Below are 11171 nucleotides of genomic sequence, written 5' to 3'. Positions count from 1 at the left end.
CTATACATCACACACTGACACTTTTACATTATTGTTAACTGACAAATTTAAATAGTGTAATACTGTAATACACTTACAAACAATTTTTAAAAATATTAATTTTAAACTAAAATCAGGCCACGGCATTACCCACGCTTATTTCTTAATTTAAAAGTAACAGAAAATTCTATGTCGACGGTACACTGTTTTGCTGTAAACAGCAAAGCCTAAATCAGCTGATCGATTAGAAAAGATCGTGACGTAATTTACGTCATAGTGCCCGCGAGTGACGCAACAATAGGCGAATTTTTTGGCACTTTTTAAAACGTATTTTTGGCCAAACTAAATATTTTTTTCACAAAAAATTACCACAGATAGTATTTATTAAGTGTGAATTTTCATTTAAAACCAACTTGTATGAGCGTGGTCCAGACTCTTTAAAGGTCGACCAGCAGGTCTACCGTTGGTTGTTGACCGACGATACTCCGTGCAGTCCCTGCTCGCGCTCATCTTGACTTCGATTGAACCAAACTCCTGGGCGAGTGTCAAAGGCCACTACTCTTTCAGCATCTGCTAGTGTTGCTGGAATTGGGTGAGGCGATGTGGCGGCGAACAAAATTGTCATCGATCCCGGCAATAAATTGTTCAACCAAGTACGCGAACTACGCATGGCGGAAAATCGTGGTATTTCGGGTTGTTCCAGGCCGATTTTAGAAGCGCTTGCTTTGCATTTATTTAGGAGTATTGTGGCTGAATCCTCGAGTATTTATTATTGTGTCTATCATTCCCCGAAATTCTGACATAGTGACGGTTCGACTCTGCACCTTAACGTGAATCGGGTTGATAAAAGATAACAAATGCTGCATGACTTTGTAGCATGAAATAAAAAGTAAACTTTTCCATTGCCCCCAAATGGGACCTTGCCAGGTTTCTTACTGGAAGTGGTAGCTCTGAGCTGGTTGCACAACACTCTAACCAATTGAGGATATCTTCAAATTTAGATATAAAAACTTCGAGTGCAGGAAGTCGCATCACCCATCGTGTAGGTGTAGGACATAGCGGACGGATTGAACCAGTTGGCTGCTCAGATCCAGCACAAAATGAGTTAAAGAACTGCAGTCGCTTGGGTGTGATCCTTTAATAAACTGTACAATGCTTTCCAATGTTGTAATTGCCTTTGCGCCGTGACTTGTGCGTTTTATAACTTCTTGCACAACAAGATTTAGCTGATGTCCCACACAGTGGACATACAACATTTTGGGATAAGCGGTGCGAAATCTGGCCTGCACACCGGAAAACTTGCCGCTCATGTTGGCCGCACCGTCGTATGCCTGGCCTCGACATGCATTTATATCTAAACCACAAGCTATTATAACATTGATTTAATGGTGACGAATAAAGTTTCCGCATCGGTTTTAGGACATTCCACAAATCCTAAGCAAACTTCTTGTATATTGTACGAGTCGTCAACATACCGGACACAAAGTTGCAATATCGGCAGTTTCATCAGCCATTATTGAATACCATCGTGTATGCTGCACGTCGCAAGTAATTTTTCTTAACACTGCATTAGATAGGTCGCGTAAGATTTCGTTTTGGATGTCGTGACTTAAAAATTTGGTTTTTCTAGCGTTCCAATCACAAATTGTGTCGTTGTGTTTGCCTAAAAGTTTGACCACCTGAGACAGATTGGACGACTCGTCGGTGTGCCCTCTTATTGCAAGACCCTGTTGACCGAGAAATATTACGGAGTTAAATATACTTTCTAGGACTTGCCGATTTCGTTTCATAGTTTTTGTATTTTTTTGGTGTAAAAGCGTGCATGCAGATCTCTCTCAAACTCACCCGTCTTGGCGGCTATACTTTCCTTATGCACAACAGATGCGTCATGTTTCTTGATTGATGCAAGGCCCTTTCTCCAGTTTTAAAATCCATTCGTCACCCAGGAGCATTTTGAGGTTTGGACAGACAGAATTCGTACCGACGAAGCACGAAGGCGTTTGTTTTCATCTGCCCGTTTACATACAGAACAAAATGCCACATCGCGTGCAGCGTCATACAATAACCATGGAAAGTTTTCTTGCCAAGTCGGCTGATAAGACCTACCGCAAGCGCCATTTCTTCCTTTGGTGCTACATGGTGGAATTTCAGATTGCGTCGGCTGAGCGGTTTGCTTTGTTGTTGTGCTTTCCGAGTTGTCACTGTTTCGACTGCCTTTTATAAACGCACTCATTGACAGCTGTTTACCTGAAACGCGAGGCCTTTTCGAAGCATACAATTTCTGTATAACTGGTTGATCGTAGAAAGGTTGTTAATTAAATTAACGATTTAATTAGGCATTTTGGTACAGGTTACCTTATTTAGTGACGCAATCATATACACTAATTGTTACAACATTGAATGGTGCGTTACGTCACAGACGCCGTTTTTAGGCGGGAAAAATACTCGTATAAGTTTGCCTGCATACATGGATGAAGTTGCTATAAAAATAATATAAAACGCGTTACTAAATTTATTTATGCACGTAAATGGCTACAAGACCTCACACGTCACACTCGTGTGGATTTTTTACGAGACCGCCCGGTATTTAAGGTTATCGCCGCGTCAATGTTGGGTATGCCGCATACCCATAAACAATTCTGAGGTATGCGCCGCATACCCAGGATCGGCGCCCATGTATTTTATATAGTACTGTTTTGTAAGATACTGTTAGCACATTATATATGTTATATAGTTCTGTGGAGTAAGATGAACACTGTTAGCATAATATAGTTCTGTGAGGTAATATGGCTACTGTTAGTACATAATATTTGTTATATGAACCTGTGGGGAAAGAATAATACTGTTAGCATAATATCTTTTTTATAGATTCTTTGGTGTAGGACTTTACTGTTAGCACGTAATATATGGCATATAATATTACAGGGTGCTAAGAGGGTTATCGTAAGCTTATGATATCGGGTTGTATTGTTTCTTGGAATAAGAATGGAATCGGTTAGCACATGGTATCTGTACAATCCGCACGGAAATGTAGGCACTGGTTGTGGCCTACTAGCTTTCGATCGAACCGGTTATACGTAATCAGCAATTTACACATGTAGAAATTTGAGTTGCGCATCGAGGATTTTTAAAAGCCACAATATAATGCGCGTTTAAACTAATTGTTCGTTGGTTTTTATAAAATAGGTTTTGGACAATGTAAACGACACTGATATTTAGATGGTGCGAAAACTGAATGAGGAAACTTCCGGTAAACCTTCCTTAAATTCAACTCACACACCATACAATGCTTTCAGATGGTTGATCCATCATAATATTTGAATTCAGTATGATTTTTTTCACAAATACACTTTTTCCTGGTCCGGTTGGACGGGTAATCAATAAAGTAAACGAATGTTTAAAGGTTACATCCATCGCGAAGAATGCATAAGTTTTAAAAAGAATCTAAATATAAAGCTTTTATTTCTGTTTACAAAACACGCAAGAACACACACACGCCTTCACTTTGGACTTTACGTTTAGGGTAAAAGTAAGTCAGGCCCTTCTTTGTTTCACGGCATGTGTATACTAAAAACTCTGAATGAGATGTTTTCACCGGTTATAAATAAAATCAGTAAATTTAAGATTATTGTGTCTTTTGGACAAGCCGTTGCTACTGATTTTGTCAACGGCCCTGGTACAGTAGTACGTTTTGGATTTAGTGGCAGCGGTACCGTCACCACTGTACTCAAGTTTAAACAAACCTACGTTTGTCATAAATAGTGCGTTGTTTACAACACTTATACGGGACCCAGGTCTTAAAGGCTGTTCTGGTTTCAACAAACTCGACACTGTGAGCATCACACGCCAAGGCAAGAGAAACCAAGTAGGGTTTTCGGTAAAGAATTGCCTTCTCAATTCAGGCTTAATGACGTCATCAAGTGAATTTGCGAATAAACCGAAATACATAGAATCGGTGTCGCATTGCACGAGTGCAATATCCGACTTATCAATAAAGAAGAACAAAAATTAATATGCCTAATTTTGCATAATCATATGTGGCCGCTGCAATCTGCAACGGGTAGTTTTGACAAATTGTCACTTTTCCCATGTGGATTTCAAAGAGATCTTTGTTGATTTCATCGCAGTGAATAAAGGGTTTTCGCTTTACCAGATCGTCGACATGTGGCTCTCGTTTGAAGACGACATCTTCGAATTTCAGCTTGTTTGTTAACGATTTTCCGTAGGCTGAAAATGACAATAGGATTTGTACTGAAAATATGGAAAATAAATAGCACTATTGCTTTAGTTGTAACGTTATGTACGAGCGATTTACCGGAATTTCCGATTAGTTTCGCACAATCCGCTAGGATGGCTTGCGTAGGGTCGTTATCACCTTCACGCATTGCATGGCATACAAATTCCCCAAACTCTTTGAAGCATTTTTTTGCGCTTAATAGCTGTGGAGTGAGACTTAGTAAATAATAACTTGCAACAAAAAATTCGACAGGTGGCGACCGAGAGTTCGTTTTCAGTCTACGGCGAATTTTCACTAACGTGTCAGAAAGATCTGCTTCTCCCCTTTGAAACTACTAATAATCAAACATCGTCTCGGCGAAGTCATGATCTTATGTGCTGTCCAATATCATCCCTCGAAATCTATAATGCAGTAGTTAGTTATTATATTAACTTCTATAAGGTTCGCTAAGGTTGTCTAATTGGCTAGTCTATAGAGTAAATTTACCATGTGTTTCTCGAAGATGGGTGGAAAATCTCCGAATTTCTCTTCGATGTATATCCACTTAAGCGAAAGCGTTAAGTGCACCTTAATGTTAAACGTAAGGAATGTAAAAATGAAATACCGTATAAAACTTACCCGAAGCGATTCTGTCGATGATAGACTGTTCGGTTTCGGGGTGTTTCCACGGAGGTCGGGTGTTGCGAATGAATTTACGAATCTCGGGATCCTTTCGTTCTTGTTGCCACTCACAACCCCATTTATATGAACCGTATAGCCTTCTTCCTTTAACCGCTTCAGTCGCTTATGTGTTTTTTTGTTAAGCTGAAGAACAGGCTTTTTCATTCCTGGATGTTTTGTCACCAGATTTCCAACTTCGTTCTTGTTTGTATCTGCCACACACACCCCAGGTATTCAAAAATGGTGTTTGTAGACGAGCAGTAACCATCTACGTGATTACGCATGCTTCCAATAAGTTGCTCACCGCCATTGTTTTTGTGGGCGATTTGTACAGATTCAGCCACCCAGTCTAACCACGTACACGCTTCTTTTCCAACCTGATTAGGTAGGATTGGTTTAAAATCAGGCCCTATGTAACATGTAAAGAATCCTGTAGGCATACGATGCTTGCTGACACACCACAGATATAATCCATTGCAGTCATAACCGAACACACGAGTCGTCTTTTTGGCCTTATCTCCGTAGGTTGGTTCGTTGATTCGTGTGACATCCTTCAGGTGAAGACGGTTAAAAACGATACTTAGGACAACCAGTAATATTATTCCGAAGTTTCTTGAAGAGATCTGCGTTTTTTTTTTATTAACAAGAGAAACGAATGTACCAAAGGAGGTGTAGCGATTGAGTGAGTTTCGAGCACAGATATATATTATAGTTTTCCAAATTAACTTAATGCATCAAGACCGAATATTAAATAGTCGTCTTGCGTAACTATGGCGTAACTGTGTTAGCACGTAACATGTCAAATAGTGCTGTGAAGTAAGATGGGGATAATACCTTTACCACATGATCTCTGTTATGTAATACTGTTGGGTAAAGTTTTTACCGCACACAATATATGTTATATCAGTACTGCGGGGTAAGATTGATTACCGCTCGTAATATCTATTATATAATTCTGTGGGGTAAGATGGGATGCCGTTTCCATATAATATCTGCTATACAGTACTAGGGGAAAATATGAATAAAGTACACAATATAACTGTTATATATTTCTCTCGGGTAACATGGAATATCGCACTTAATAAATTTATTATTTTCAGTGTGGTAACACTGTTACTGTTGGCACATAATATATGTTATGTTGTTTTTAGGCATAAAAATGAAATTGGTGTGCGCACGTAATGGTTCAGTGGGATAAGATGGGATACCGTTGGCACACCATGTCTATTATAAAAAAGTACTGTGGGGTGCATAATATAAGCGTTATATAGTTCTGTAGAGTAAGATGAACACTGTTAGCATATATAGTTCTGTAGAGTAAGATGAACACACTGTTGGCATATATAGTTCTGTAGAGTAAGATGAACACACTGTTAGCATATATAATATAGTTCTGTGGAGTAAGATTGGTATACCGTTAGTAAACAATATTTTTTATATAGTACCTTTGGGTAAGATGGTGATCGTTACACATTATCTGTTACACAGTTCTGTGAGGTACGATAAGTTACCGTTAGCTCATAATCTCCGTTGTACAGTGCTGTGAGGGAAGATGGAAGATACCACTAGCACATGTAATACTTTGAATACGATTTTTACTGCACACAACGTTTGTTATAATAGTACGGTGGGATAAGATGTTTACCGTTAGAACTGTTAGCACAATATATTTGTTATATGAACCTTAGGGTTAAGAAGGATACCGTTAGCACATAATAATTTCTTTTATATATTCCCTTCGGGTAACACGTATTAAGATGGTTACCGTTAGAACATAATATCTGTGATATGTTTTTCTTTGGAATAGGAATGGAATCGGTTAGAAGATGATGTCTGTTATATATTTTTTGGGGGTAACATGGGATACAACACCTAGTATATTTTGTATAGTACCCTGAGGTAAAATGGATGTTATATAAATCAATGAACAATTATTTATTTAACAATTCTGGTTGATATGAACATTTTATTTTATGAAATAAAGAAACTAAATCTAGATCCGCAGCAGCATTTAAATCCGCAGCCACGGAACAATAAATTGTTGCGGATATATATAAAACGTTGATCTAAGGCAACAACTGAAATATAAATCAACGCACAATTATTTAACAATTCTGGTTAATATAAACATTATATTTTATGAAATAAAGAAACTAAATCTAGATCCGCACTTTGTAAATCCGCCGCCACGAAACACCAAATTGTTGCGGATATATATAAAAACGTTATTCCAAGGCAACAACTGTAATATAAATTAAATACAATTGTGTGTTTGATAATTCTGATTGATATGAACGTTTTATTGTGTATAAACATATGCGGTTTGATTGCTGCTAAATGTATGGCGACCGACTTTGGATTGTTGATACGAGAGACATGCCTTCGCGTAGTCTCTAATGTTGACGTTAATGTCCTTTCATACAAAGCGTGTTGCAAAAGGTCGCTAGGAAGCGAGTATGAGAGAGCATAAAAATGAGTGAAAATTTCACGCGAAATGACTCAGGAACAATAGGACAAAAATGTGCCAGTAGATGCATCACCCAATAATGTTGCGTACGGACCCTTTAAAACTGGACCCTGGGGAACGCTTCAAAAATTGAACCGATTAATCTAAACCTTATATAAATTTGTACTGTTTTGTTGTATACAATGTACAGAAACGATAGTAATATTCGGTTATGTCCTAACAAAGTTTATTAAAAAGTTCATATAAGCTCTTTTAAATTTCTCAATTTTTTTGAAAACCTGTTTTTTTAGTTGCTTAAAATCAAGATAGTGGTATACACTAACTTAGCCAGTAGATAACATGCACCACCAACAGAGGCGCAACTTAGTTAATCGGAAAATTATTATTATAGCTTTTCCGAGTCTTTATAAATCTGTACAGTTTTTGTTTGATTATTTCAAGTTTATGAAGTGGGGTAAGATGGGACACCTTTCGCACATAATATTCAAATATTCTGATCGTATTTTAAACAATTAACAACAATACTATTATTCTTTAAATGTTCTTTGTTTACTACCAAATGGGACGAGAAAATTGAATGAAAAGGTGTCCCCCATCTTTTCTCACCCTACTATATCAATAATTATATAGCTAGAAAGGCATATGAAATAATTTAAAAATATACCGTATTCAATCTCTTTTGTATTTTATCGCTATACCAACTCGGTTGAAGACTGTATCAATCAATTGTGGATTCTGCATTAAAAAGCGTCCAATTATATGCTCAGCTGAAATCAATATCAACAGAGGATGCATTCCAGGTCGGTGACCACGTTTTATTTATTCGTTTAATTTTTGTGCTGAATGCGCCGTATTTTTTTAGGATGCGTTTCAGGTCGGTGACCACGTTTTATTTATTCGTTTAATTTTTGTGCTGAATGCGCCGTATTTTTTTTATATTCCTTGATTAATGGATTTTGTTAACATCGCTTGCAGGCGAGACGATATTTATAAAATAAACCTCCGCACTATACTAGCTGTTATCCTTTATTTGGCATACAAGAATAAATGGGTCAAGCATTGCTGCACTGTAACTGTAAACGGGCACAAGGTGTATGAAATCAGGTATCTTCGTGTAATAACAACTGTCGCGATTTTGTCACGCGAAGATAATAAGAGTGACATGCATTCGTCAAGTTATTCATTCATCAGAGTTACTTTTTTGGTTCATTTAGATTCTTTTACTCATACTGACGATAAAAAGGTTAGCGGATTGCCGCCAACGAAACCGGATGGCGGTAACGTGTGTCTTTATCGAAGCAACGCCGTGGACGACCTAGAGAGTGAGGACTGCAAAAGTGATGGGATTACGTGGCGGCACAATGGGGGTAGACAATTTCCGTCGCACTTACCTACGGTTACTGTAAGGTACAATAAGATAAAGAATGGATCTGGATTTTTTCGACGCAGTTTTTAAAGCTAGTTTTCACATTATCCGGACGCCCTGTCTATACATTGGTTCAAAACCTTGGTGATCGACATAACATTATGGACTTTTACCCCATGGGAATTGCAAAGCAGGATTGGGAAGAAGTTAGAAAAGAACGTTTTCTTCAACAATCAAGAGCATTTTAAGTTTAAAACACAAAAAGCCAAAAGAATTTGATAAAATGTTGGTTACTGAATCAGTCTCTACACCTGGATCACATGTTTCTGTTACGATGCCAAAATCATCTGAGGGAGACTGATAAAAAAGAAACCGAATTTGCACGACGACATGTATAGCGCACAAGAATTAGCCTACTCGTTGAACGGCTTTATATTGGTTAATAGGATCATTGGCGTAGAGTTTTGCATATGCGTAGGAGTGCGGCGCCGGCGAAATTTTTCGATTTTCTGTAAATCCCCTTTTTGACCTTCACACGCGACAGTTCCAAACTGCAAATAACCTAGGTTTACGTATCATTCCTCAGGCAATTGGCGACATAAACCTTACTGGCTATTTTCATTCAATCTGTTATAGCGGTAATCTAAATTAAAAGTAGTTTTATCTTAACGTTTCATAAATTTCCCTCGGTTAAACCTAACGTTTGTAACGACATAGTGCAGATTCATACGTTAATTACTTGCGGCATAATAGGAATTGATTAACATGAGGATTGTTTACGACACAGTACGAATTGACGCGTCGTTTCTTTACGTCACAATAGTGTTTTGCGCCTCTATGATTTTTGCGAGCTGGTTTTGCGAGATTTCGTTCGACCAAACAGAATTTAATATTTCCCTCAACTTCAATAACCAATCGCAATTAATATTTTAAATTTTAATCAAAATGTGAATGAACATTTACTTGTATAAGCACACTGTATAAAGTCAAAATTCAAAACGAAAACAAAATTTAAACATCGATAGCAAAAGAAAATTTAACTGGCAAGTCGTTTAGGCGAGCCTTTATAAAATTGACAACGCTCGTAAGAACTGCATGAGCTGTCACGGCATTGTGATCCTGACTGAAACTTTATTGTACCACAAGATTTAATTGGTGGCCAAAGCAATAGACATATGTGGCAAGGGGATTTATATCCCAAAACATTGCTTGACATGAACATTTACTTGTATAAGCACACTGTATAAAGTCAAAATTCAAAACGAAAACAAAATTTAAACATCAATAGCAAAAGAAAATTTAACTGGCAAGTCGTTTAGGCGAGCCTTTATAAAATTGACAACGCTCGTAAGAACTGCATGAGCTGTCACGGCATTGTGATCCTGACTGAAACTTTATTGTACCACAAGATTTAATTGGTGGCCAAAGCAATAGACATATGTGGCAAGGGGATTTATATCCCAAAACATTGCTTGAACTCCTGTCAAGTGTCCACGCATGTTTGCGGCTCCATCGTATGATTAAGGGCTTGCTTTATGGTGTAAAAAATATTGGCACTTGTTGTCTGTTCGACCGTATAAAATCCAAGAAAGGCCTCTTGAACAGAAAACGAGTACAGGTATCGGACGCAAATACTGAGCTGCTCTTTTCGAATAACATCCGCCGTTTCATCAGCGATAACACTATACCATTTTGATTCTTTAATGTCCTTGACCCTTTTTTCTAAGAAGCTCATGAGAACACAGACGTAAAATTTCATTCTGAATTTCGGGTCCAAAACATTTAAACTTTTGCGGCCTTTCTATTTAATTCCTTATTTTTAAATCGTATCTCGAGCAAAAAATTAGAGTCTGCATAAAATTGGAATGTAGTTTGGTATGCCCGCGATTGTCCTCTTTCGATTCCCTCACCTTTCTTCCAATAGTCTCATCTTCCTGCTATCCTGACGCCCCATCCTTAAACTAAGGCACTCGATGTGGTGAGCACTCTCGCCATGCTTCTTTATGGATGCCTTACCCCTTCGCCACGCGTTGAAACCTTAAATCTAGGCTTTTCCCGGACCTTCTAAAATTTGTTTGAACGCTGGCCGAGCTTTATTATTGTGTAGCGTCCACAAACAAGCGCTACATACTATTATGTCCGTCTCCGATAGGTACTCAATCCACGGGTGGTCTTCCTGCCCAAGTTGGTTGATAAGTACAACCACCAGTTGACTCTTTAGCGCTGCCATCCTTGGTAATTCCTAAACGGATATTACTAGTCGAGATTGGAGTTGGTGTTCCTAAGTTTTCCGACACTTTAGTTGATGCTGCAATGCGGCCATCGTCTTTTGTGATGCTGCAATGCGGCCATCGTCTTTTGATTTTGGAGAAAAGAAAACGTTCAACGTAGTCTGCAAATAGCCACCACGTCGCTTCATGCATATAAATATCGTAGCTAATTTAATTAATAAAAAGTATAAT

The 11171-nt window shown here is 38.1% G+C and overlaps 1 long non-coding RNA gene across 1 annotated transcript; it reads right to left on the bottom strand.

The window, feature by feature from the left end:
• Positions 1-428: 428 nt before the first annotated feature.
• LOC113475619 lies at positions 429-7733 on the bottom strand. Its single transcript, XR_003397376.1, has 4 exons — positions 4835-7733; positions 4703-4783; positions 4295-4617; positions 429-4206 (listed from the first exon to the last, which is right to left on the bottom strand). It is a non-coding gene; the product is annotated as an uncharacterized LOC113475619 (long non-coding RNA).
• Positions 7734-11171: the final 3438 nt, after the last annotated feature.

Source organism: Ciona intestinalis, unplaced genomic scaffold, assembly GCF_000224145.3.
Source record: "Ciona intestinalis unplaced genomic scaffold, KH HT001087.1, whole genome shotgun sequence".
In the NCBI taxonomy this organism is placed as follows: Eukaryota; Metazoa; Chordata; class Ascidiacea; order Phlebobranchia; family Cionidae; genus Ciona; species Ciona intestinalis.
The sequence above is the reverse complement of the archived record's forward strand: the minus strand, read 5'-3'. Positions and strand labels throughout refer to the sequence as shown.